This window comes from Aythya ferina (assembly GCF_964211825.1).
Source record: "Aythya ferina genome assembly, chromosome: 16".
Taxonomy (NCBI): domain Eukaryota; kingdom Metazoa; phylum Chordata; class Aves; order Anseriformes; family Anatidae; genus Aythya; species Aythya ferina.
Genome location: NC_140315.1, coordinates 3,798,940 through 3,823,906, shown reverse-complemented (window position 1 = coordinate 3,823,906; position 24,967 = coordinate 3,798,940). Strand labels below are relative to the sequence as shown.

At 51.2% G+C, this 24,967-nt stretch overlaps 1 long non-coding RNA gene across 1 annotated transcript; it reads right to left on the bottom strand.

The window, feature by feature from the left end:
- LOC311445848 lies at positions 1 to 24,967 on the bottom strand. Its single transcript, XR_014698649.1, has 6 exons — positions 24,888 to 24,967; positions 9,725 to 9,797; positions 7,753 to 8,100; positions 1,990 to 2,106; positions 1,159 to 1,327; positions 1 to 121 (listed from the first exon to the last, which is right to left on the bottom strand). It is a non-coding gene; the product is annotated as an uncharacterized lncRNA (long non-coding RNA).

Sequence of the window (24,967 nt, the reverse complement as noted above, 5' to 3'; positions counted from 1 at the left end):
GTGCCTTGCTCAACCCCATTAAAATACCTCTGGCACGGCTCCTAAGGCCTCAGCAGTGGCAGCGACACACCACGTGCTCACGTTAGCCAGAGCAGCAGCATTTCTCTCAGTCCTGGATAAACTGCAAGGAAATATGGAGAAGTGAGGTTAGCAAAGGGGAACAAGCCTCGCCATGCCTGCCCACCAGCACTTCAGTCCACTCACTCGGACAATGCTCACTATTTATTCACAACCACCTCATTGCCCACTTCCAGCAGATCTTGGGGGGCGCAGAGCCAATGGCCCATCAAGGACCCGAATTTCAGGAGCAAGCAGAGGGTGCGGGGTGTGGAGGGGAGGCGTTGGAGCCAGGGAGCAGGGTGCAGGCCCCGAGGCAGGCCACCCACACCAGTTTTCCACAGCGAAAGCTTTCCCCTGATAGAGCTGTAGGAGCTCTTCTCTTCCCCCTCCCCTCTCGCGATGATTAATGTGCAGCTTCCCTGCACTCATCTCAGCACCACAGCACAATCCATCTCGCCCGCTTCTTGCCTCTCCCTCCCCACCTCTCCACCTTCTTTTTTAATGAGAAAATGTTTGCGTTTTTTTGCTACGATGTTTTTGTGTTTTGTTGTTGTTTTTTTTTTTCTGAGCAGGGAACCGGTGGTGGGCCGGTGGCTCTGAGCAATGGCTGAGGCCTCCGACAGGCCTCAGCAAGGCACCAGCCTCCCCCTCACTTCCCACTCAGCCCAATTTGGATTTTTTTTCATGGTTTTGCAGAAATTCACCTGGGGGACAGCGTAGCCATGACAGGCACGCATGGCACTGCCACCCAGCCTGCCATATAGCAGACACCCAGCATGGTGCCAAGGACCTCACGCAAAGGCCAGGGCTGAAAAGTAGAAACGAATGCGATGAAGTTGCTATTGATGGGTTTTTCCTGAAAGGCCGTGGCTTGCTGTCAGGTCTGCCTCCTGGTGCCATCATCCAGCCCCTCTGGATGGAGATAAGAGGCGTGGGAAGAGGGAAGCCTGAGCTGACATCTTTCATCTGCCTCTCGGAGAGGTGGTTTTTAAGCCAGCCTAACCCAAGTGACCCCGAAGCTTTTTTTTTTTGAAAACCCTGGAAGCTTTGGCGAGCTACACTCAGTTAAGAGGGCTGGATGGGGAAAAAAAAACTCACTTCAAGCAAGGCCGTGGGTTTGCGTTAATTATTGTCCTGCTGGCTTCAGGCAGGGCCGCTTCCAGCTGCAGAGAGGGGGAAGCCACCTGTCCCTCCTGCATCGTCAGGGGAACACCGCTGCGTCCAGCCTGAAGCACACAGCTCCCCTGCCCTGTGGCCGACAGCACGACTGGGCATTGTATGGGTAACAGTGGGAAAGGTCACAAAAAAAAAAAAAAAAAAAAAAAAAGGCTGAGTTAGAGCTAAGGAGAGATATATATATTTTTTAAGCCACCACAGGTTTATGCAAGAAGTCAAATAACTGCAGGGAGCATCAGCACAGGAAAAAGGCAGGACCTGTCCGTGTGGGGATGGAGCAGCCAAAGGCTGTGTCCCCCTGCTTTGTGAGCAGCATCTCAGCTCCTGTGTGTAGGATTTGGCTGCTCACAGCCAGCAACCGAGAGCCCTGCTCAGGCAGCAGGACCTTCAGCTCGTGCAGGAATTTAACCGAAAGCAGCAGCTGCCACCAAGAGCATTTGTAGTTATTAAATCGCTGGGTGCTTGCTTGTCGTTTGCACTGTTAAAAATCTGCCTCTAGATCTGGCCAAAAAAGAAAAATAATAACAGAGGTATCATTCTCTGTTGCTCGATGGTTGCTAAACCAAGCTGGGGCAGCTGCAGTAGCGATGCTGGGGCTGGGCAGAGACGAGCCGGCCACGCCACACGGCATTTCAAAGAGCTCAAACCTACCATGGCAGCATCAGCACAGCCCCCCTGGTTTAGGCTTACCCTTGCTTGGTTTTAGCCTCCCAACACTTGCTTACAAATATAAATCAGTGGGTTAACACTCACCCTGTGTGCAGGAGCTGCCACGTTGTTCAAAATAGCAGTTTTCCTCGGAGAGATTAAAGTCTCTTTCTATCTGTACTGGAAGCTGCCAGAAGTGGATTGTCAAAAATCCCTGCGAAGCTGCAGGAGGAATAAGGAAGAATCCAATCTCTGTCAATATTTCCATTCTTAATAAACCAGATTTATAATATCTGAGGCCACAAGGAAGCTTTATCACTGAGTACATAATGGCCGCACCATTAACCTGTGCTATCTATAGCTAACTCATTACTTTATGAAGTACTTTGAGTTACCTTAGAGTACAAAAGGTGACATAACTAATCCTCTTCTGTGAAAAACATATTGATTGGAATTTAACTGCCAGGTAATACAAAGAGCATGTAAAACCCTCTGCAAAAATGCAGTTTTAGTGATCACACACAACACTCAGCCCCGTCGGTGCAAACCAAGGGTGTCGCTGTGCAAACAAACACCAGCAAGCTCCATCCCCAGTGTTGGCAGAGCCAAAACTCAAGGCAGAGCCAGATGTTGCATTAACCAGGACCAAATTTAAGCAACGTGCACCTGAAGCATCCGCCCCAGCACTGAGCAGTATTGCTGAGCAAATCCTGTGCTTTAGGGGTTTGACATCCCATCCTGGGGCTTCACGGCACAGCCCACATGGGGATTCCTGCAACATCCCAGAAAGCTTTTCCCAGCCAGGGGGTAAAACAGTGCCAGGCACTGCTGGGGATGCCTCATACTGGAAAGGCGGGCAGGTCTGGTGAGGTCAGTGCTGTGCAGGTCCTTTGGTTTTGGTCGAAGGCAATTTGTTGGCTGCACAAAGCGAGCCAGCATATTTTATATAGCACTGACACCGTGTGTAACAGCCCCAGCCTTCTGGAGTGTGCGCTGCATCCGATGTGCCTATGAGAAGGTCGCTGAGCCACACACCTCTCAGCTGGGGCACCAGGAGGTGCAAATCAGACCTGTAACTGTACTCATCGAGGTGACGACTAACTGGCCTGTCAGCCAGCCATTCCCCAGCCGAGGTCCCTGCACTGAGCATGCAGGCTGCTGTACGGGGGTGCATTTATCATCTGGGCTCTCCTTTCACACCGCACCTCGAGAAGGAGCAGGTACCTTGCTTTAATATAGCACTATTGATCCTGAGAGCCTCAAACAATAACCAGCACATGATCAGAATGCAGTGTTTTCCAGGAGCAGAGCTGGAGTTGCTCTCACTGTTTTGCAGGGACAGAGAGGGATCCTGAACGGAGCCCAGCAGGGCCAGAGGATGGGCAGCAGCTCAGGGCAGGAGGGTGCCAGCCCAGGCAATGAGCAGGAGCCCAGCCCCAGCCCCAGACAGAAGGCAAAGTGTGCTACGAAGGCAAGACATCGCACTGCTCTAGTACTGTATAAAATATTTAACTTTTGAGTACATTATCAAAGTGGTTTCTTTTGACATTACATTTGTGCCCTTGTAAAAGACGCGCCACCAGGAGCAAGTACCCTTCCAGAACAAGTAGACATCACTTCAGCGCAGTGGCCGTGCTGGCTCTGGGGACCCAAAACAAGGCTGACACGAAATCTGCATTACCTCCTGCTCCCGAGGAGGGGACATCCCAGGGCCTGCAAGCAGGAGGTGCCACCACCCCGCCTGCACGGCCACCACACGCGGGTGAGACATCCTCTGAAGTACATCAGAGCAGCAAAACACACTTGTACGGCAAGCTTTTGCTGTTAAAGTGCTGCCGATCAAAAGCATTTTAATGTCTTCACTCGAGGAAATGAGTAAATAGAAGGCAAGGCTTCTCTGCAGATATTCAGCCCTCCGCAAGCTGGTAGCCTCTCACTTCTGAGCCTTATAATAAATAGAAGAGGTACAATCTTTGCCTTGCTCGAAATGGCTTGCTAAATATTTCACCGAGCATTCTGGTTTTCCATTTGTCCTGGTCCTGTTCGCTGCTTGTCCCTCCTGCTTGTTCTCCCACGGCTGCAGCTGCAGAGGAGACCCAGTGGCACAGAGGCAGTCTGCAGGAGCACAACGGGGGGAGCAGCTCAGCCAAGAGCCAGTAAATGAGACCTCGTGTAAAAGGGAAACAGCACCCAGTCCCTGGGACAGCCCCAGCAGTGCCACCCACTGCAGACTGCATTGACTGGGCTCTCTCTTGCTCTGGGGGTGATGAGGTAAGCCTGCAGACTTCAGGCCAGGCAGGAGAGGTCCCTTTCAAAAGCAAATCTTCACTGCAATGTGTAGGAACCACAAAGATGATCAGCCAAAGGACCGAGGCCAGGCTCAGCCTGCCTCCTGCAGGGGTGTCTTAGGGCAGGGACCTCCAGGGTCACTTTTCCAAAGCACCCCACCAAAGGCAGAGAAAAAATGCTGAGACTCTTTGCTGCCCTAGCGCAGAGCAGGGGGCAGCACAGGGCCGTATCCAGAAAGGAGATGCCTTTTTAGCAGCATTTCTTAAGAAGCAGCAGCCTTGCTCTGCCTGCATCCCCACTCCCCTGACTTGTCTCGCTGAGCTCACGGATGGGGAACAGCCAAATTGGCCACAGTCAGAGAGGGAATTAAGTCCCTGCACCTTTTGTGGAAAATAAAGGGCCAGAGCAGAGCTTCATCAGTGTTACCTCCTACAAACGCTTCATTCAAGGAGCAGCTGAAACAGAATTTATACATGAACAGGCAAAAAAAGACCTTCTGTGACGAAGAGACCTTAATATGCCCTGAACAGGGAAAAAACTTCCAACAGGATTTGCAGCCAGCTAGAAGGCCCCCGACTTTTCCTTGCTTTGGCACTTGTGAAATGGCTTCTTACGAGGTTACGGGCCAGAGCCTGGCAGTGTCCCACCAGGAGCTGGGATTGCCAAGCCCCAGCTGGAAAATGAAGCCAGGGCCCAAGGTTTCAAATGCCCCACGTGCGACAAACACCCCAGGGGCTCGCTCCTGTTGATGCATGAGACAAATCTACAAAGCCTCCAAAGGGACGGGGCCCTGCTGTGCCAGATACCACACACAGACCTCAGGCTCGCTTCTTGAGTAGCAATATTTGCCTGGGAATTCACTGCAGACCTCGAACTGTCCATTGTCCTGGCTGTGGGTTTTGTTCAGGGTTTATCCAGCTCTTCACAGAGAGAGTTCTGTCTGGGCAGGGCGATGCCAAGGCTCCCAAGGAGCGCACTCAGGGGCTGATAACGTAATCTCCCTGCCCAAGAAATGCAGTTTCCTGGTGAAGACAAAGCAGCTGGCCCAGGCTGGGTAATCCTGCACAACCAGGGTGGTGTGGTGCTGCTGCTTGCAGACAGAAGGTCTTCCGGACTGATTGCGTTATAATTTAATCCATCCTTCAGCAATTTTAGCTCTCCAGATTGTTGTTATTTTACACCTCAGCAGAAGTTCATGAGGAAAAAAAAAAAAAAAAAAAAAAAAAGGAGGTTGGAATCCTCTGGGGGAAGCTGGCAAGAGTCACAAATCCATCTCTGTGGAAAGAGATTTAAGCTCAGGTCCAAATAATTAGTTCTTTACCAGGCCTTAAGCTAAGGAGCCGGTGAGTTCAGCAGCTTCACGGGGAGCCGCGCCACGCTCCCATGTCCCTTACACGCACATCTCCCAGAGGGGCTGCCCTCAGCTCACAGGAACAAAGCCCAGCTGAGGGGTGTGGGACATGGAGCTGGGGGGTCCAGCGGCCCTCCCAGCACATTGCTGCCTTTGGAAACTTGCTGGTTGATTAACACCACCTCGGCGCCTCTCATCAGAGAGGCAGCTGAGAAAAGCCTCGTGGTGGTGGGAACAGCGTGAAAGCCCCCAGAGGTGCAGTGTGGAGCCACGGCTGCTCTCCCACGAGCTGCTTCCCACCAGCACCCCGATAAACTCTTGGTGGAGGAGTCCCAAACCCAGCCCGGCAGCAAGGCACAGAGCTGCTTTGGACCAGCCCGATGCAGAGCATCCTCATGGCAGAGCAGCCAAAGCAAAGGCAGGGCTGAAGGATCGCCGGTGCATGAGCTTTAGGAAGAGGGACTGTGCTCAGAAAGCATTTTTTATCGTTGCTCTCCTCCGTCACAAGTGGCTGAAGCTCTGCAGGGGAGGAGAGCAGGGTGAAACAGGGCCGGGTAAGGAACAGATGAAGGCAACCATCTCCTGAAGGCAAGCAAAGGGAAGGAAATCTCCCCAAAGAACAGAAAGTTAGCAACACCAATTTCTTGAGTTTGGGAGGCAGGATCAAGCTCAAACCTCCCCAAGCAAAGAGTAAAAGGATAAAAACAGTCCCATTACGCAGAGCCACTTAAAGCCATTTGAAAGATAACCGTGTTTCCTGCCCTTCAGACGGCTGCCACACGGGCAGGAATCCCCTCGCATGGACAGAGCCTTTCCCTGGCCTTTCCCAGCCACACGCTGTGGGATTTCTGTGGGGAGGGTCCAGCCCCACAGAGCCCTGGCACAGCCACGTCCCCGGCTGCTCAGCCTCCTCCGCTGCTCCTTGGGATGGCACGACCGACCCCAGAAAATAAAGCATCTGTTAAAAAAGCCCAGACAGCTCAGTCCGGGCCAACAGCGGATGTGAAAAAGCCGCACAGGTCAGCAATGGCTTAGTTCTGTTGTTAACAGCAGTCAGCACTGGAAGGTGTCAGTTTGGGAAAGGGTGGGAAGAGGGCTGGAAACCACAATCGAGAGAGAGAGTGCTCATTGCTGCCAGGTCTGGGACATGGGGGCAGGAGGATCCAGCCAGTTTTAACAATAACCTGCACCCTGAAGCCCCCCTGGCCGTGTCAGCAGCTAAGGACAAGGACGGGGCTCCTGGTCACCAGGACAGAGCTTAACGGGGTTGGGAAGCAAACGAGGTTATCGGGCCAGACCCTGCGGCGAGCTGTACACATGCCAAGAACCCTCGGTTTAAATACACTCCGGTTTTACCTTCCTCGCTGCCCCCGGGGAATAAGGCTCTCTTCCTTTTTGCTGAAAGCTGATTGAGTTGGAGGTTTTGTCAATATCCTGAATGCAAAAATCGTCCATTTGCTGGCAGAGCAGCTCGGTGTGCAGTGGCACCGGCAGCCCGGGACCACACTCAGCTTCGTGGGCAGCCCCAGAGCCCCTGTGTGAGGTGCTGGGGCCGTGGGGGCTGTGTGATGCTGGGGACACACACAGACCGTGGGGCTGGAAGGATGAGGACACCAGCACCAGCCCTCCGGGGCCTCCTGCTCACCTGCCATAGCCTAAACCTTTCGGGGGCATTAGGAAACCTTGAATGGTTTCTGGGGCTGCAGGGACAGCAGGGGGATGCCGTGGGGACACCATGGGGACACACATCTCATGCTGCCACTGCTGAAGCTGCAGCTCGCCACGCTGCTCCCAGGAGCGAGTAATTGCTCTATCAACTTTCCCCGGCCCCAGAAAGGGTTGTGCTTTTTCTTATTTATTCCCTGCTCTGAGCTGCAGCGTGTGACTGCAGAAGTTTGTGTAAAGGTTTTATTGCTTCATTTTTAACCTCTGCACAAATGTCGGCATCATTAGCTTGTTATTTTTTTTCCTCCTTTATCATCCTCCCCTGCACACATTTCTCCTCCTGGCCATCCTTGTACTCCTGCTGTCTGCCAGGCGGAGCAGGACGGGGCGCTGGGGGGGATTCATCAGCACTGAGGCCACTTTGCTGAGCAAGGGATTTGCCCTGGGGTTCTTCTGTGCCACACACCACGCCGCGCACACTCAAGGTCTGGTTCTCCACAATGCCATTTCCTTGTCTTTACCCCACAACCGCAAACAAACCCACCCTTTAACAGGGCCCTCACCTGAAATTGTATTTGCAGGGACGGAGGGAAGATATGCAGAACAAAAGTCTTCCGAAATAGGAATTCTGCCTCTGCAAATATTAGTGATTCAGGCATCATATCGGGGATTATCCACCGTCATGGCATGTAGAGGGAAGATGGATTTCAAGATGATAATAGGAATGACACACGTTGCTTTTTCTCCCTTTCTGCTGACACACAATTTAGCAGCCACTGCAGAATTTTCTTCCCATTTAAAATTTCCGTTTAATAGCCAAGAAGCTCATGTTAATTCAGATGATCTTTTCCGCAGAGCGGTGAGGAAGGGCATCTCTTCCAGAAGCTTTTTATGACTCTGGATGGTTGTGCCTAACCAAAAAAAAAAAACAAAAAAACAAAAAAAAAAACAAAAAACAAAACAAAACAAAAAAAAAGCAGCAGCAACAAAAATCCTCCAGTGGGTTCACAAAGACCAGCAGGTTCATGTCCATTAGCAAGTGCCACTTGGCCCCAGCCTGGGCAGAGGCAGCAGTGTTCAAAACAGAGACTCACCTGGGGGCATCTCCTCCAAAGAGCCTGGTGCTCCCTGGCCCCAGGCCACAAACTGCCCTCCTCGGAGGGTGGCTCAGTGCTACGCGTATTTTAGATGCACTTCTTGCCTTTATTCCAAATTCCACCTTTCTCCTGACCATGCCCCACAGGCTGGTGGACTTCAGTGCTAGGTTAAAGGTTGGACTGGATGCTCTTAGAGGTTTCTGCCAACCTGAAAGAGTCTGTGATTGGGATAACCCCATCCACAAAGCAGAACCGAGAGGGGATGAGAGCAGCGATGCGGCCTCCCCAGATAATCCGCCTTCCCTCCGCTGCAAGCTCCGTCTCGGCAGCTGGTGCCAGCTGGGAAATCACAGCCTGGCTTATTTATTTATTTTCCCAACTACATGTAGCTTGCGGTAAGGCTAACCCACAAAGTTAACTTCCTGCTCAGTTAAACAAACAGAAAAATCATTACAAAATTATCTCCTGTGCATTAGAGTTGCATATATTCACTTATCCTATAGAGCAGAAACGTGGGGCATTGCTTAATTAAAGATGTGGGTGTACAGGCTCCAGGAGCATAGATTTAGCATGCAAATCTCTGTGCTGTAAGCGTACAGCCAGAATACATACAGAGCATATTAATGTTTTGTGCGTCGAGCCCCGCTGTTTGAAAAGCACCGGCTAGACCTGCTCCGAAGGAAGGAGCGCAGGCTCTGATTAATTCTGGGCTCTCTGCTCTTGCTGAACTTTATTTATTTACAGAAAAACATCCTGTGGACAGAGCCAGAGAAGCGAGGGCATCCTCACGCTGACCTTGGTGAATGCCATCCGCTGTCAGAAACCCCCTCCCTCATTTCTTCCCTTGGCCTGAAATAAATATATGAAAACATCATTTACAACTTCCTTTTTGTTCCACATAATTCAGGTTATTGCCAAGAATTGCAAATTGTTTACCAGCCTCATGCAAACAAAGGCTCCCGATCAGCCACGGAAGCACAGCCCTGGGGCTTTCCAGCAAGCCTCAATTCTTCAATTACTTAACAAAAGCTCACTCTTACCTTGTTATTTTTTTTTTTCCTTTCCTTCGGCTGTTACCTTGGAAAACCACAACCCTGGATGCCTTCCATACTGCATGCTGCTAAAAACCTCGTTTAGGTTGATTTTTGCCAAAGTAGTTTCAAATGTGGGCTGGAAGCAGGAGCAAGGCCATGCCGTGGCAGAGAGAGCAAGGTGGCATCGGCACCAACTCTCCTGCTGCTGTGAGCCTCTCCCTGGCACACGCATGTGCGCACACACACACACACGTGCACCATGCACACACGTGCCCAAGTGTGAGCAGCTCCCCCCAGGTGCACCCCCAGCGTTTCACTCCCATTTTGTGCCTCCATCTTTGCCCATTTCTGGTTTCCACCACCAGGACCCAAAAAAGTGTTTCTGAGAGGAGTCAATTACTCACGATTCACAAGTGTAGCTGGAAAAGGAGAGAAGACACTGGAAACGTACGGGGCTATTCTCACAGGCGTTCAGTCCTGTAAAATCCAAATATTGCTTTTCCAGCAGCAATAGGAGTGAAAAAGGCACACAGCCATCGCTCAAATCCCTCCTAGCATTTACATGCCAATAGCTAGCAAAAAGCAAGACAGGTGGAAAGTAGAATTAGTAAACTTTTTTAAGATGGCTTGTTTTGTTGTTTTTGGGGTTTTGTTTTTGTCTTTTTCATCTAAGAAAACCCTCTAGCCCCTTTCATTGAAAAAAATAATAATAATTTGCGCATTTTTAAAAATCATTTTTTAATGAAGAGGCAAAATTTGCATTGCATTAAGTGAGTAGCAGTTCAAGGTGCAGAATAATTCACTGTCAATCTCGGGAAGCCTTCTGTGGAGGGTAAATAAGCCTCGTGCACAGCCGGTTTGGTGTAAGCTGTCATTGCAGCCCATGCATCAGTCAGGAGAAAAACATAACGTTGGCGGATCTCTGAATACATAAATAAAACATGCTTACCACTTGCCATCAGCAAAAAAAAAAATAAAATAAAAAGTAAGGCTGCCTTTCTAACTTCCCCCTTCCCCCCTTATCTATATTACTTCTGTTTGAAGCATAAATTCGGTTTTCGGCATCTCTGCTTTCAGAAACCCAGACGGGCTCTGAGGAGAGGGGGGAGGGATGGAAAAACCAAGGGGAAAGTTTGGCAAAGCCGAGGAAATGCCAGCACAGCATCCTCCTCCTGAGGGCAAGACCTGACATTTCAGCATTTTGGCATTTTTGGCATCTTGGCTGTGGCTTTGGTCCTGTTGGGGTGCAAGGAGCAGGTTAGGTGCAGGGCGGGTGGGGGAGGCTGAGCCCACCACACACCCCCAGCCCTCCAGCAAACGACCCGTCAGTTCTCAATCACACCCCTGGCAGCGTCGGTGTCGCAGTCAAACGCGGCAAATCGATTTGCCGTAAGTCATATTTACTATCTCAGCCATAAATGTGTCAAACCCAATCTTTTTAGCTGTAAATAATGCCAGAATTTCCCCCCTTTTAGCAGCCTCCACTACAAAACCTCCAGCAGCGAGCTGGAAGATCTGTGTTAATGTGTGGAGGTGTCAGGGTCACGTTTACAAAAGTGATGTGATTGAGACAAGTTTTGCTTCATCCTGCAGCTCTTTCATCCTTCAGCACGTGGGGGATTTGCACACCCGATGATTTGCACACGCAGCAGCTACAAACCTGAGAATGCATCATTTTGGGAGGATTCAATAAAAGCACAAGTCTCTGAGTCCTGCTGGCTCTTTCCCCATGTCCTGGGTATCACCAGCCTTTTTTTCCAGGGCTCCCTGTGGCTGCATGGATCCCTGCCCTGGGAACAGGGATTTGAGAAGCTCTTCCCCCATCGAGGCCACAGCTTCTTGTTCTTTCAGTGTTTCAGTTCCCATTTTAAGGCATATTTGAAGAATAGAAAACAAGACTATGGGGCTGCTTGGGAAGGCATTGAAATTGTCTTTTCCCTCAGGAGCATCTCCCAAAACAGCAGCCAAAGCACGGGAATGTGATCACGGGGCTGAGAGGGAGAAAACCCTGAGAAGGAGCCTGAGCCCCCCTGCCTATGTAAGCAGCTGAGGGAAACATCTTCCCCCACCCCGCTACCTCCTCCCCATCAACCAGGAGCACCTCGGCAGCGTTCCTCACCTCCTGCTCCCTTTGTCGCGCTCTTTTCTCTTCCCATCACTCTCCTGTCTCCACTGACAGGATCAAAGCTCTCCATCAAAACCCACCTAGTTCATACCAGACAATCATCCCCATTTCCATGGAGCTACACCAGGAAATCGGGCCATGCAGCTGCAAGAGCCCAGCCTCTCACCACCCCACGATCACCACGAGCAGGATCACATCTGAATGAGACCCAGGCCTGGAGGAGGTGGCTTGGTGGCACCTCCAGCTCTCTGCAAGCCCTGCCCCATGCCGAGAAGCCCTCTGCCTCCATCAGGAGCCCATGACCATCACCCATGGCCATTGTCACCAGCTGCCCCACCAGGCTGTCCCACCAAGGCTCCTGTTCTCCCAGTAAAGGCCACTTTGGGACAGGGAGACCTGACACGGGCGTGCTCCTCCTGCAGCCCCAAGCCACGCTTTCACCTGGCCCAAGCTGAATTCCTCAGGGATTAATGCACAATGTGGCAGGATCCAGGTTTCTTCTGCTGTTCCACAAGTGCTGAGGCAGAGCCAAGCCTCCAGCATAAGTGCAGGAGGCATCGACCCCACCCGGCTGTCTCACTGTGCAGCGCTTGGCTGGCATTGCTGTAGGCACCATCATTCCTGCGGCTGCTGTGGAGCCCCCCCAGCTGCCCCAAAATCTCTAACACACCACCAGGGGCATCCTGGTGGCTGCAGGACTGATCCTGCTGAGTACAGCAGGAGGCCGAGTTCCCCAGGCACGCAGATCTCTAAGCGCCATCCCACCATGCTTGGCCAGCAGCCCCAAATCCTGCTTCAAAGCCCAAACCGATGGCAGCAGCACCCCCCATCCGCCACCCGCCTGCAGCTCCCCCATGCTATTAAATCACAGGAGCCACAGCCAGAAGTTTGTCCTGGAAATCAGAAAGAAGGGTGCCGCTTTGTGAACCTCCAGCTCGCTGGAGCTTTAGCTCATCATTAAAAGCCTGCATCCTTTCAAGCCGAGCACAAACCTCCCACTTGCCATGCTAGAAACCAGAATGCACGCAACAGAGACAGCAATTAGGAACAATTGCTGCATAGACAGAAAAATAATTGATCGGTGCTTCTTCTGACGAGCCCGGCGTTGGGAGCGGGCTCCCTGTCCGTCCCTGCGGTTTCAACATTTTCCACAGCTTCTTGCTGGGGTAGAATTAAAAAAGGTCTGTGTAGGGTTCTGCTTGCTAAATATTGACAGGCGGTGAATGCCAGAAAGCCTTGGGAAGGGCACTCAGTCCAGGTGAGAGGGACAGGAGTTTTTGTGCTGAGCAAAGTGAGGCCTAACTGCTGCCATGACCTGAATGCACCTCTGGCCTCGCCGGCCTGACCCTGCAGGTGTAACACACCAGCTCATTTCCTGATCACTGAGCTGCTCAGGATCCCTACAGGACCATCTGTGGACTCTGAGATTTTTAAGAAATGGGCCATTTATATTATCACTGTTTTTCACACTCAGAGGTGTCAACACTTTTGTAACACAAACGCCTCCGCAGAGCCTCCTGACCCCTCGGCAGAGCCTCCCTACCCTTCCACAGAGCTTTCTGACCGTCAGGTTTAGAGCTCCTCGTCCTGAGCCGAGGCAGCTCTGATCTCGAACGAAGCTCCCTGCTTCCCTCTGCTGTGCCAGCCCAGAGCCAGCCGGCTGCAGCCCAGCCAGCTCGCATGGCAGGGTGCTGAGACCCAAACAAAGCCTCAGTACTGGGGCCCAGCGACAGCAGGGTCTTTTTTTATATCGAATTAAGAAGATGGCCCCTTCCTTCCACCCACTAACCAAGTTTTAAGTACAAGGATAATGTCTGATGCAAATTAAAAAGAAAAACAAAAGGGAGATAGTGGCGGTGGATATAAGGTGGCAATGAAGGAACAGCGTGCTAGGAAGCTTGATTCAATTTGGACTGCAAATTACACGCTTATCTACAATTTTTTCATAGTAATTGAAAATTTCACAGCTTTCCAGGGTTGGGCCACAGATGACTGCAGAGGTTCCTGTTCCCAGGCGGCCACGAAACCGCACCACAGAAGAGCTGTACCTCAGGGGGACAGAGGCATCTTGCTCCATCCCCAGCTCAGCGTGGACACGAGGATTCAGAGTGGTTCCAGCCACTCCAGAGCCAGAGAGCGAGGACAAGGCTGTGCAGTCATCCAGTGGGACTTCACCCACCAGGAGACGACAAGGAGAGCAGCGAGGCCTACTGCTTCACCAGCAGCCCCACACCTGGCGTCAGCCACACAGCTCAGCATTGTGCAAATCCTAATTAACTGTTCTGATGCAGGCTGAGCTTCATCAGCCTGGCTCGGTCATGTTAGGGCTTCTCTTCTGTCATACAGTTGGGTGTGATTATATTAAGGGGAGAATGTACACGGGTAAATACTAGAAAGATCAACAGCGTCATGTTAGATGCACTAAGTGTGTAGAGCAGTTAGTATGTTAGAGGCTGCTTTCATATAATTTTGCATGTTAATATATAATCAGACATAAATCCTATATGTAAAAGAGGCACTACAGAAGAAAAGCGCTTGAAAGTTGCTTATAGTTTTGTTCCATACAGACAGCACTGATCTCCAAAAACATGGGCATTTCAAGGTGCAAATGAGCCTTTCCTGCCTCTTACAGGCTTTTCTAGTGCTTTGACTTCGTGTAAGCAAGGTTAAAGAAGGTGTGATAGGCATTTAATTACAAACACACTGAATTCCTTTGACAAGTTCAAATGAGAGTTTGCCTAAGCAAGAATCATTTCAATCCCAGCACAGAGCCACAGCATGCTCTGAACCATGCACGGGGAGGTGAAAGCAGAATAATTTAAATAAGAGTCAGGGAAAACAAATCCTTTGACTGCAAAGTTCAGCATGGAGAGCTGCTGTTTTTATACAAAGCTACTGATCTTGGGGAGGGAGCGGGAGGAAGAGTTTGCAGATGCAGTGAGGGAGAAACACCAAAAATTTGCTCAGAAGTCCGAAACACAGACCCAAATTAATAGAGTGCGGGAGCGAACGCTTGGGTGAGTGCTGCAAGAAATAGCCTCTGAATTTTCAGCCTGAATTTTTAAATGAACTCACCTCATTTAGGCTTGTGCCTCTCTTTGCATTCACTTTCCATGAATATTCAAGCAGAGCAGAGAATTCGCTGGCAGGAATATTAGCAAAAGCGGTGCCAATATCAGAGCATATATTAGCCAGCACTGGAATACAGTCACAGAAAAGTGCATTTCAGCCTCGTAATTGCGTTCGATGGCGCCCGCTCAGCAGGGCTGGCAGCGCCATGACTGCTCCTGGGCACCAAGCAGAGGAAGCCACCCCAAAGGGTGCAGAAAGCAGGGACAGGGGGAAAGGAGGCGGAAAATTGGGTGGCAGAAGTGAGGAGGGAATAGTCGGATGGTGGTGGCACTGGGAGGGGGTGGGAGATACAGTCCCCACCATGGGATGGGGCTGGGCACCCGACCGACCCATCGAGACACTGTTAATATTAACAAAGATGAAAGCCGGTGGGTTTTTGACAAATCCCATTCTCCTCAGGTGGGAAGGGAGCATGTTTGTCCCCCCACGGCAGCAGTAACTTATTAATGCCCTTGGAGCCTTTTGTCTGACTCACTCCAATTTCTTTATCCATCCAAGTGTTACATGGAAATGCAAACCGAAAGCCATGAAAAATGTCACATAGGACAGGGCTACACTGAGGGCACTGGATATTAACAGGGATGCTCAAAAAACCCCACAGACGTGGGGGTGCCCACAGGAGCTATCACAGCATGGCCGGGGAGTGGAGCTGAGTGCCCTGCCTACTGCTGTGGGTGGCAAAAGCCCCCCTGGGGTGCAGGTGTGGAGCTCCAAGAGCTCAGTGAGCACTAGGGAACATCTGCAGAAAGCTGCAGAGGTTTCCTGCCAAGCAGAGCATTGCAGGGACAATCCCAAACTTCTTGCAGCATTTACAGAAAGCAGTCCATGGAGCACAATTCAGGAGAAACCCACCATCAGCCTTCAAGAGTGGGATTTAGCCCACTCCTAGCCCTGCTCTCCTCGTCGGCCATCTGAAAACATTCCTTGCTGCAGCAGGAGGAGGGCTCGTCCGCCGCTCCCTTTCTTGGCAATGTCCATATACCTCAGGAAGCCTATAGCCGATGAAATACGTGACATGCCAAGAGAAGTGGCACTGAACATATGGCTCCGCGGTGTAATATATTCAGAGAAGTCTGATTTAAACGTAGAGGAGAGGTGGGTGGAGGTCCTACAATCTGCTTAGGGGAAGCCATGCCCTTCAAAGGATTTCGAGGTTATTTGTGACTAAACCAGATGCGACACCGAGCTGAGCTCAGTGACGCCGGTGCTGGGAGTACGGGGATGACATCAACAAAAACTAGATGAGATGCACTTCTGTTGGGCATTTCGGGACCACCAGGATCAGATTGGACTTTCCCTTTCTTAAGAGGTTGGGGAGCAAGGCACCCTGTTCCCACTCTGGATAGAAGGCTGGACCAATGCTGAGCAGCTTCCAGGGCCTCTTTTGAGCTCTCAAATGTTAAAAGAAATAAAAGTATCATGAGATACCATGTGCTACATCCCTAACAGCCCCTGTGCTGGCTGCTGCTGCAGGAGCAAGCTGATGCTGAGCCCCCAGCCGGCAGCACGGACATGCCGCTCTAACTCAGGGTACCCATGCAAGGTTCAAAAAAAATAATTAGTTAGAGTAGTTTAAAACAAACCCAGCAGCGTTCTGCTGGTTGGATGACCTTAATTAGACTATAAAGTGGGAAAAGCGTTAATAGGAAATGATGCCTGCCTGGAGGTGATGACTAAAATGTATTGATCTCTAAGTACCAAGCTGGCAACTCTTTGTTTGGAGGAAAATGTATGATTAGAAGCAGTCCAGCAGTAAATACAGGGCAGCCTCTAATTCATCTGACGGTACGGGTTAGTCAAGCAAGTGTCTGCATTTAGTGCAGGACCAACAGCATGATGCTATGGGCCAGCTTTGTGTATAATACGATATAATTGCCCTTCCTGACCTCAAAGCGTGGATCTGTTCATGTCCTGGGACTGAGGTGAAGAGAGATTTACCTGTAAAATTGCACTTTAACCCACAGATGCCAAAACGGGGAGGCTGTAGCTCAGCTACCTGTGTCAAATATAGATTGTACCTCATGGTAGGAGTACTCCCTGAAAATTTCATGCAGTTGCTCACTGGTAGAAATGCAGCCACTGCTTCCTCACTGCACACACAAGTGGCCTCAAAGCCAGGAGGGGCACCTGAGGGTGGATGGAGCCAGGTATTTAAGACTTGCTCATTGCTAGGCTGGCTATAAACAGACTCTCCGCAGAGCCCAGGAGTTCATTACCGGTGTCATTCACTACAAAAGCAATTGCATTTTCTGGGGCACGGCTGCGAGAAAGCAATGGTGAATCTCAGCCAGCGGAGAAGCCAGGAGGGTCTCAGCTCCTTCTTAACTCACACGCATCCTCTTCTCCACCCCGTGCAGCTCAGGAAAGGATTTCCCCCACGAAACACCTTCCTGCCTATTAGCATGCGTCCTGCAACGCGCCGCAGTTTTGTTCCATTTGCACTTAATGGCGCCGTGATTGCTGGAAGCATCTGAGCGCTGCGGCCCCTTGTTTGCTGGCAGCGGATGCATGTCCCAGGGGAGCAAGCATTTGCGGAGAGGGAGGGAAGCAAGTGGGGAATTTATTTTGTTGTTTCTACCATTTAAGTAAAGTCATTTTCTCAACCACACAGCTGAGGAAGTCAGAAACTCTTGGCAAAGGAGTCAACAGCAAGCAGGATTTCTTTCGCTGTTCAATATTTATGCCTTTCCATGTTGCCCATATTCGCAGGGCATGTTGCAGGAACATGCTGCTCCATTTTTCTGAGCCGGAGAGGATTTGGAGGGCAAATGCCCTGCGGCGAGCTGCAAGCTTCCCCTTACTGGAATTAGGAAACAAAACCCTTGACACCTCCTGGCAGGCTGATCTTGCCCTCCACACCAGGACCTCTGGTGGGCACGGACATCCTGCAGCACAGAGCTCCAGCCGTCCTTTGGGCTTTGCTCACATCAGGGCACCACCAACCCCCCAGCAGCAGTGGTTTAGGTTCCACACCAGAAACGCTCACACCATTTACCAGGTTCAGCTCCTTTTTAGCTCACATGCCAGGAATAACTGTCCATGAGCCGGCCCATTCCCATCTTGTTTCTAAGTCCCCCGTGTCCATCCGACTGTCCCTTCCCCACCTGCAGCTCCCGCAGAGCTGGCCAACACTGCCACCCGCCTGCACCAGCTGCCAGCCCTGTCCAAAGCCCTGCTGAGAGCTCAGAACCTGGCACAAACCCTGGGATGAAAGCAAGCATCGCATCCACACCTCAGCTACAGGATAACGGCAGGAAACCTGGACCAGTGTCCCGGTGTCGGTGTGCTTTCAGTCCATCACACCCCTCCTGTCCACCCTTGTTCAGGCTGTTGCATTGTTTTTCCACGATGCATGCCTGTTGTAGGATGCCTTTTAAGGCAATTCTCTACAGAAGTGTGTCTTAGATTTCTCTCCGATTCGTGCTTGTTTCGATATCAGAAGCATGTTATCATACACCAGATGGAGCCAAATAAAAATACCACATGAGTGCCGGAGTATACTGATGTGAGAGATATATAATAATTAGGATGTGCTGTAAAGCTATTAAGGCTGCAAATCTGAAAAATCTATTATATTTTCTCCATTTCTATTTCTACAACATTTCTCAAAACATGGTGACAACCAGCAACGTTAGCATTCAAATACATCTTTTCAAGGCACACACAGACTGTAATACCAGCGTTATTTATCCTGGTGTGACTCAGTGTATCTGATTTAGCAGAACTAAAGCAAAATCCTTTTCCCAGGTACGGATACGCCAAGACCTGGTCCAACCCTTCCCCACCAGCGGGTGCAGGAGCAGCGGAGCATCCACACTACAAGGACAGGCAGGGACAGAGGGACAGCAGCCAGGGATAAAGTTTTTGAAGGTGGAAGTGCCACCAGCAGTGATCGATGTGTCCCACCCCTCCCAGCAGTTTAAGCTTCAGCCTATTTGTTAGACGTGGGAACACAAAGGCTGTCCGGCCTCAGAGCAGGCTGTGGTGTGACGAACGGGACCTGTAAAAACCTTGGCAAATGCCATTTTATGGTGTTTTTTATACTGGTTTGCCCAGTCCTTCCCACCTCCCTGAATGTTTTTTTCTCTACGGGTGCAGGTGGGAATGCTGCAGCCAACCCCCTGCAGCCGCCGCAGCAGCGAGGCGAGGCTGTGTTGGTGCCTGAGAGTCTGGGCTTTGTGCTTCAGCTGCCAGCGTGGTCCAAACCCCTCCAAAACAGCTCTCACAGATGGTCGGACCCGCGGTCGAGCCCCAGGACTGCCAGCGGGTTGGGAGAGCTGAAGGAAGCACACACAGGTTGAGGCTGCACCTTTGGAGATGCGATGGGAAACGAGAGGCTGTAGCAAGCAGCCCGGCCCCCTGTGCTGCCCTCCTGCCTTTGGGGTGCAGCTGAAGCAGAAAGGTTCACTTTGGGTTGATTTTGGTTTTAATAACCTGAAACACGGCAATGAATCGTGGCTCTCCCAACACTGGGCTCCGCTGTGGTGGGGCCATACAGGGAGAGACAGCCCTTCCCGAACGAGATCACAGCACGAGTCAGGTAGGGAGACAGAGAGGAGAAAAGCATGCCAAAATCCTCATTTTTTTGCTCTTCCCACCAGCTGCTTTTTGCTATCTGCCAGGCTCAGAGCCCACCTAAGCCCACCGGCCCCTCTTTGCTCACGCAAATAACCCAGCTGCAATTAGCTTGCAAACAGCCCCAGCGTTTAATCACACGCTTGACCTCCTCCACCTCCTCACGCTCCGCAATCTCCGAGCATTTCATTATTACCCGAGATTATTTATTTTATGTGACTCCCCACTTCAGCCCCGCTGGTACCGCATTAACGTCAGCGACACGAGCCCGCCCCGTGTCCGCTGGCCCGCTGCTCCCGTCCGGCAGCCTCTGAGCTGCTAATTAACTCTCCATTACGATGTAGAGCAAAGTAAAGCAATACGACACAATTCAATTAAAATGACAAAAGGAGGGAAGAAATGACATGTGTTTCCCCTGGTGTTGTTTTTTTTTTTTTTCCTTTATTCTAGGGAAAGGACGAGCCCATTTCTCTGCATCATCAGAGCCGGGGATGTGGGAAAGCCTTTGCATGGGCAGGGTTGGTGCTGGCCCTCAGTTTCCCTGGGGAGAAGCTCTATGACCCCTCTGATCAGCACCCCCAAAACCTCTCCTGGGTCATCGTGGGGCCCCCCAGCCCCAAACACCCAGCCCCAGGCCCCTTCTCTGTGCAGGGAAGCCCCCAGGGCCTTTTCCCGCAGGTCAGGGATAAAGTACTGGGGAAGGAGTGCTGACAGCGCCTGTTCTGGAAGCGCTGGATGGAGGGTTTTTTCCTACCTGTTTAATTAAACATGTTAAGAAACTGCAAGGGGGAGTTTATTGGATTTTTTTTTCCCCTTTTCAATGCACTGGAGCTCATTAAAAAATAAAGGGGGTGGGGGGTGTTTGCTGCAAACACAGCTTTCAAATAAGTCTTAATTTAAATAATTAAACGGGCAGCATTTATTTTCCTTGTCGTTTTTATTTCCTTACCAGCTTCCTTGTCAGTTTAGCTCAGATTTAAGGGGCTTTGCAGCGGCGGAGTGGGTGCAAGGCAAGGAGGGGGCAAGGTGGAGCGCAGGCGATGAGCACCAGCCCCTGGCAGTGGCTCCAGGAATTCAGCACACGCGGCCAAGGGGGGTCAGGATGGTCCCAGCCCACCTCTCCTGGGCAAGGTTTCTGCCCTGATAGGACACAACGTCCTGTCTGCCTGCTGGTCTGCAATGACTGCAATGAATTAAGCATCCGTCCCTTTTCCTGCAACTGCAGCCAAGCCTCTGGAGTTTGTGTTTTTGGTTTTTAAAGAGCTCTGGGATACATTAGATGGGATAAAAATTTTATAAGGGAAACATTATATACACTTTTATACATATAACCCTCATGTTTCAGGATAAAAGGCACCTTCTAACTGCCTGGGGTGAGAAGGAAAGTCCTCCACTGGGCACATTAGAACCTAATTGTTTGTTATGGATGCTATATGCTGCCCTATATATTTCTACAAAAACCTCCAAACTTTCCTGACCAAAAAAAAAAAAAAAAAAAAAAAAAAAAGCATCAGCAGCCTGATTTTTCATCCTTTTGACTCCCATCTCAGCTGGGGCTGCCTGCGGGCTGTGGCTCTGAAGAGTCTGAAAAGCCTGTGCTCTTCCCCACAGCCGCACGTCCCCCCTGGTTGTGTCATTTGTCCATCATCAGCCTCCACCGCCAGCCCTGGCAGGCTGGGAGTGCGCAGCTCTGACAGCACAAGCATGGCACCACTCAAACAGCCCTGCAAGCGGCAGACAAGCAATTCTCAGGAATCTCTGTTTTAGTAACAGCTCCTTCCAAGCGCCATCCTAGAGATGAGAAACCTCAGCTACGGAGGTGGCTGGTGGCCACGTCACCACTGTCCTTCTCTGCTGCCGCCCTTCACAAAAACACAGCCTGTTTTTCCTATTAGCAATTGCAGTCAGCTAATACCTTTACCTTTGCGTTGTGAACGGTGTCACATCTCCTAAGTGTCTTAAAGTAATACTTGATGATATTCTCTCCCTCAGTAAACATATTGATTAGATTACAAATCAGATTACCACTAAACATGGCCCTTTGCAGAGAGCGAGGCAGCTCTTCTGCTTCCTCCTGTCAAGTAGGTTGGAGTTTATTTGTTGCAAAAGCTCTTGATTATTGTGATTTAATGTGACTCTGCTCTTCCTCTCCCCCACGGGGACACAGAACAATTAGAGGCTGCATTCTGGGGTGATTATAACACACCTTGGGGGTGTTCACGAGGCAAAAAGCTAAAGAGCAAAGGACTTAACGACCTAGAAAACACAACGATTCCCTGACACTGTGCTGCCCTTGGGGCAGTTTGACCTGGAATCGATGCTGCTGTTGGGGCCGGGACACAGCGGCGCTGGCAGCCGGGGCTCAGCCAGCCCAGGAGCTGTGGGGGGCCGTGAGGGCATGTTTGGGAGATCTGCAGCAGCCCCAGTTCCTGCAGCAATGATGGGGTGAGCATCCATGGAGACAGGCAGCAGAGCCAGCTTGCCCCTCTGCTTCCTGCGAGCGGTGTGGATGGATGGGACTGAAGGGGGCTCACCCTAATGCCATCTCACCCTCGCCAGGGGCCACATCGGTGATGGCAGAATGGCTCCGTGCCCATCTCTTCCCATCGTGGCATCCCACAGCGATGGGCGAAGGGGGAGAAAATCCCCTGTATCAGCTCATTGCAGATTAACTGGGATTTAGGGCCAAAGGAAGCCCAGCTAAAACAGGGACAAGCAGGAGAGCTGCGGAGCAGCGCATGTGGCCTCCCGTGCCTCTGTGCACAGGTGTCCTGCCAAGGCGCAAAGCCGTGGTGATGCCAACCCAGTGGTGATGCCAATCCAGCCGCTCCCACCACCTGGCAGCGCTCACAAATCCCATTCCTGAGATGTTTGGCATTTTCTCCCTCCAGCAGCCGCAACTCCTGGTTTCGGCTTACCTCGACCCTCTTCAAAAGGATCTTCCATCAAGCCTTACAGATTTGTAACTTGTAGAAATCATAGCACTTGAAAGAAGAAGGGAAATTAAAAGACTGTGGTTAAAATGTTGATTCAGTGTGTACTCTGCTTTCTGACACTGATTTTCTTACATCTTGCCATCACCAGAAGCTCCCTTTGAACAGCTGTGTCCCGTTTTGTAAACGGTTCTAATCTCGCAGCACGCTTTCTTCTGCACCTTGACTAATTCCCCCGGCTTGTAAGAGCGCTTGCACTTGTAAGCTCACAGACATCTGCTACACTCGGTGACTGTGCCCTCCAAAAAAAGCCTTAAATACATAAATAAATAGTCTGGGGCAGTCGTTCTGATCAAAGCCAGCTGAAGCACGCAGGGATGTCCTCATTATTTATTATAATTTTTTTAATTGGAGTTCTCTTTTTTTTTTTTCTTATCCCGTTGACTAAATCACACCCGCCCTTTCTCCCCTTCCCAGTTGCTATTATTTAGCGCTCGGCAAATTAATAATTTAGAGTTTATGCTGAGCTGAGACGCTCCCCTCCTGCTGCGGCAGGGCCGCTATGGGGAGTAGGGGTGAGGAGGGCCGGGCCTGGCAAGGCCGGACAAGGCCAAGCAGGGTTGGGCAAGGCCAAAGCAGGCAGGACAGGGCCGGGCAAGGCCAAGCCGAGCCAGGTAGAGCCGGGCAAGGCCAGGCAGAAACGATATGAGCCAGCCAGGGCCGATCCGAGCCGGGCAGGGCCGGGCTCTCTGCGTGGCCGGGCTCGCAGCTCCACCTGCCGCCCGCCGCCATCAGCTCGCCTGAGCGCGGCTCTCCCCGGCCCTCCCTCCCCGCAGGGGCTTGGGAAGGGATAACGGCGCCTTATTAATGAGATAACAGCAATTACGGAGCATTTCCCAGCCCAGGGGTTTCCATGCTTTCCCCCAGGGTGATTGCAGCCGGCGGTGATGAGGCAGGAAGGGGATGCAGCGTTAATCCCCTCAGATGGCGGAGGCACAGGACATGGAGCACCACGCAGTCCCCAGACCCACAGGGATGTGAGGTTGGGGCTGCAGCATGAAAATCCTCCTTGCCCCCATGTGTGGTGTCAAAGGGGATGCAGCCCCAAACCCTGGCACAGTAGGGATGAGACAGGCAATGACCATGGACCACACACCACAACCACCCCAGCCTTTACTTGCTACAGCAACAGCTGCCTTCATGTCCCCCACTCCCTTTTTTTTTTTTTCATGTATTTATTTTTCCAGAAATCATTTTCTTCTCCATCAACTCACAGGGCTCCAGAAGGCCACCGCTGACCTCTTTACTCCTTGCCCCAACTCCACACTGTCCCCTGGTCACTGCCATTAGGCTCCCACAGGGCTTTATGCTACTTCTCCAACCCTTTGATTACCTTTTTCTCATTTTCTCCCACTTTCACCTCTGCCTTTCCAAACCCAGACACAAAATGCTTTACAGCAGAAGTGTTTGATGGGTATGGAAAAACAGTAGCTTTTCTCAAAGCAGCTGTTGCACCCCCAGTCCCAGAGCAAGCATCCCACTGCACGTCTTTCATGCAAAAGGATGAAACACCTGTGAAGCTCCTTGCTGCACAGTCAAAAACCATCCTCTCTTACACCTCTAAGCAGCTTTGAGCGACAACTTACACTCCCTCATTCTGCAAAATCAGCTTTAGGCAGGGCCGCGGGCGCAGCAGCCCGGCTGCCTCACACACCTGGCCCCGCAGCGGGAGGACCGAGCTTCCCTGCAGAGCAGACTTTACATATTTGCATTTTTAATTATTTTTTTTAATCAAAACTGAAAAAAAAGTTTATCCTCCCTGCATTAGAGGGAAGGGTACAATCAAGCTGTGAGCTCTCTTTGCTTACCTGGCTTATTAAAGGTGCCCCAGTGCCTGTGTGTACGGGGTCAGGGTTGGGGTAGGGCAGGGTCCTGGGAACAGGGCAGCAGCAGGACATGTCTGGGGCAATGAGGAGCGCAGTCACACAGCACATTGACATTGCTCTGTGTCAGCAAAGCAACTTCTGAAGCTCACAAAAAAATCAGCCTGGGTCTGTTAGAAACCCCCAAGCTCTCAGTGCACAGCTCAACGAGGTGGTGCTGGGAAGGAAAGCCCTGGGCCATATGCAAACCTGGCCAGACAGGGCTCTAGCCCCGCTCACACTCACACTCACTCGATCACGCTCACGCACTTTCCCCTGCACACTCCTGCTTGCTTCAGTTGCCAAGGAGACAGCGGATGCTCACATGGCCCTGCCTTTCGCAGCGTGCAGGTTCCGGGTGCCCAGTTTAGCTATTGTTTTAATATCATTTCTTTGCAGAGACCATGCCCAGGAGGAGCTTCTCTCCCATTTAAACCAACCAAGCCATAAAACCAAGCAGCGGGTGCAGCCCCAGGCCCGTTACTCATCACTGCCCCAGCTGAACGATGAGCTGCTTACGGGGGCAAGGCCCCAGGTTCCCTCCTCCCCGACCACCAACTGGGGTGGGGATGGGGCTCGCTTCCACCAGCATTCACACCACTCTTCTAGGGCTGTGCTCTGAGCAGAGACCCTGAAACAGGGGCATTAAGATTAAGAATGCACACACCAAACATACTCCTACCTTTCCAAAGGGGAAAAGCTACTATATAAAGACAAAAAAAAAAAAAAAATCACACATCTGGAGTTAATGCTGCTCTGCATAGGTATGAAAAGAGCAAGGAAATCTAATGGTTTGGGCATTTAACACCTACTTTTCCGGTGTGAATCATTAATCCCACCAGTCCACATCTCTGTGAAGAGCCTTCAACCCATAACTTACCCAGAGTTTTCCCTAGTCCATCCCACAGTGGAGTAAAGGAGCCTGGACACTAAATGGTGACACCATCAGCATCTTCATTT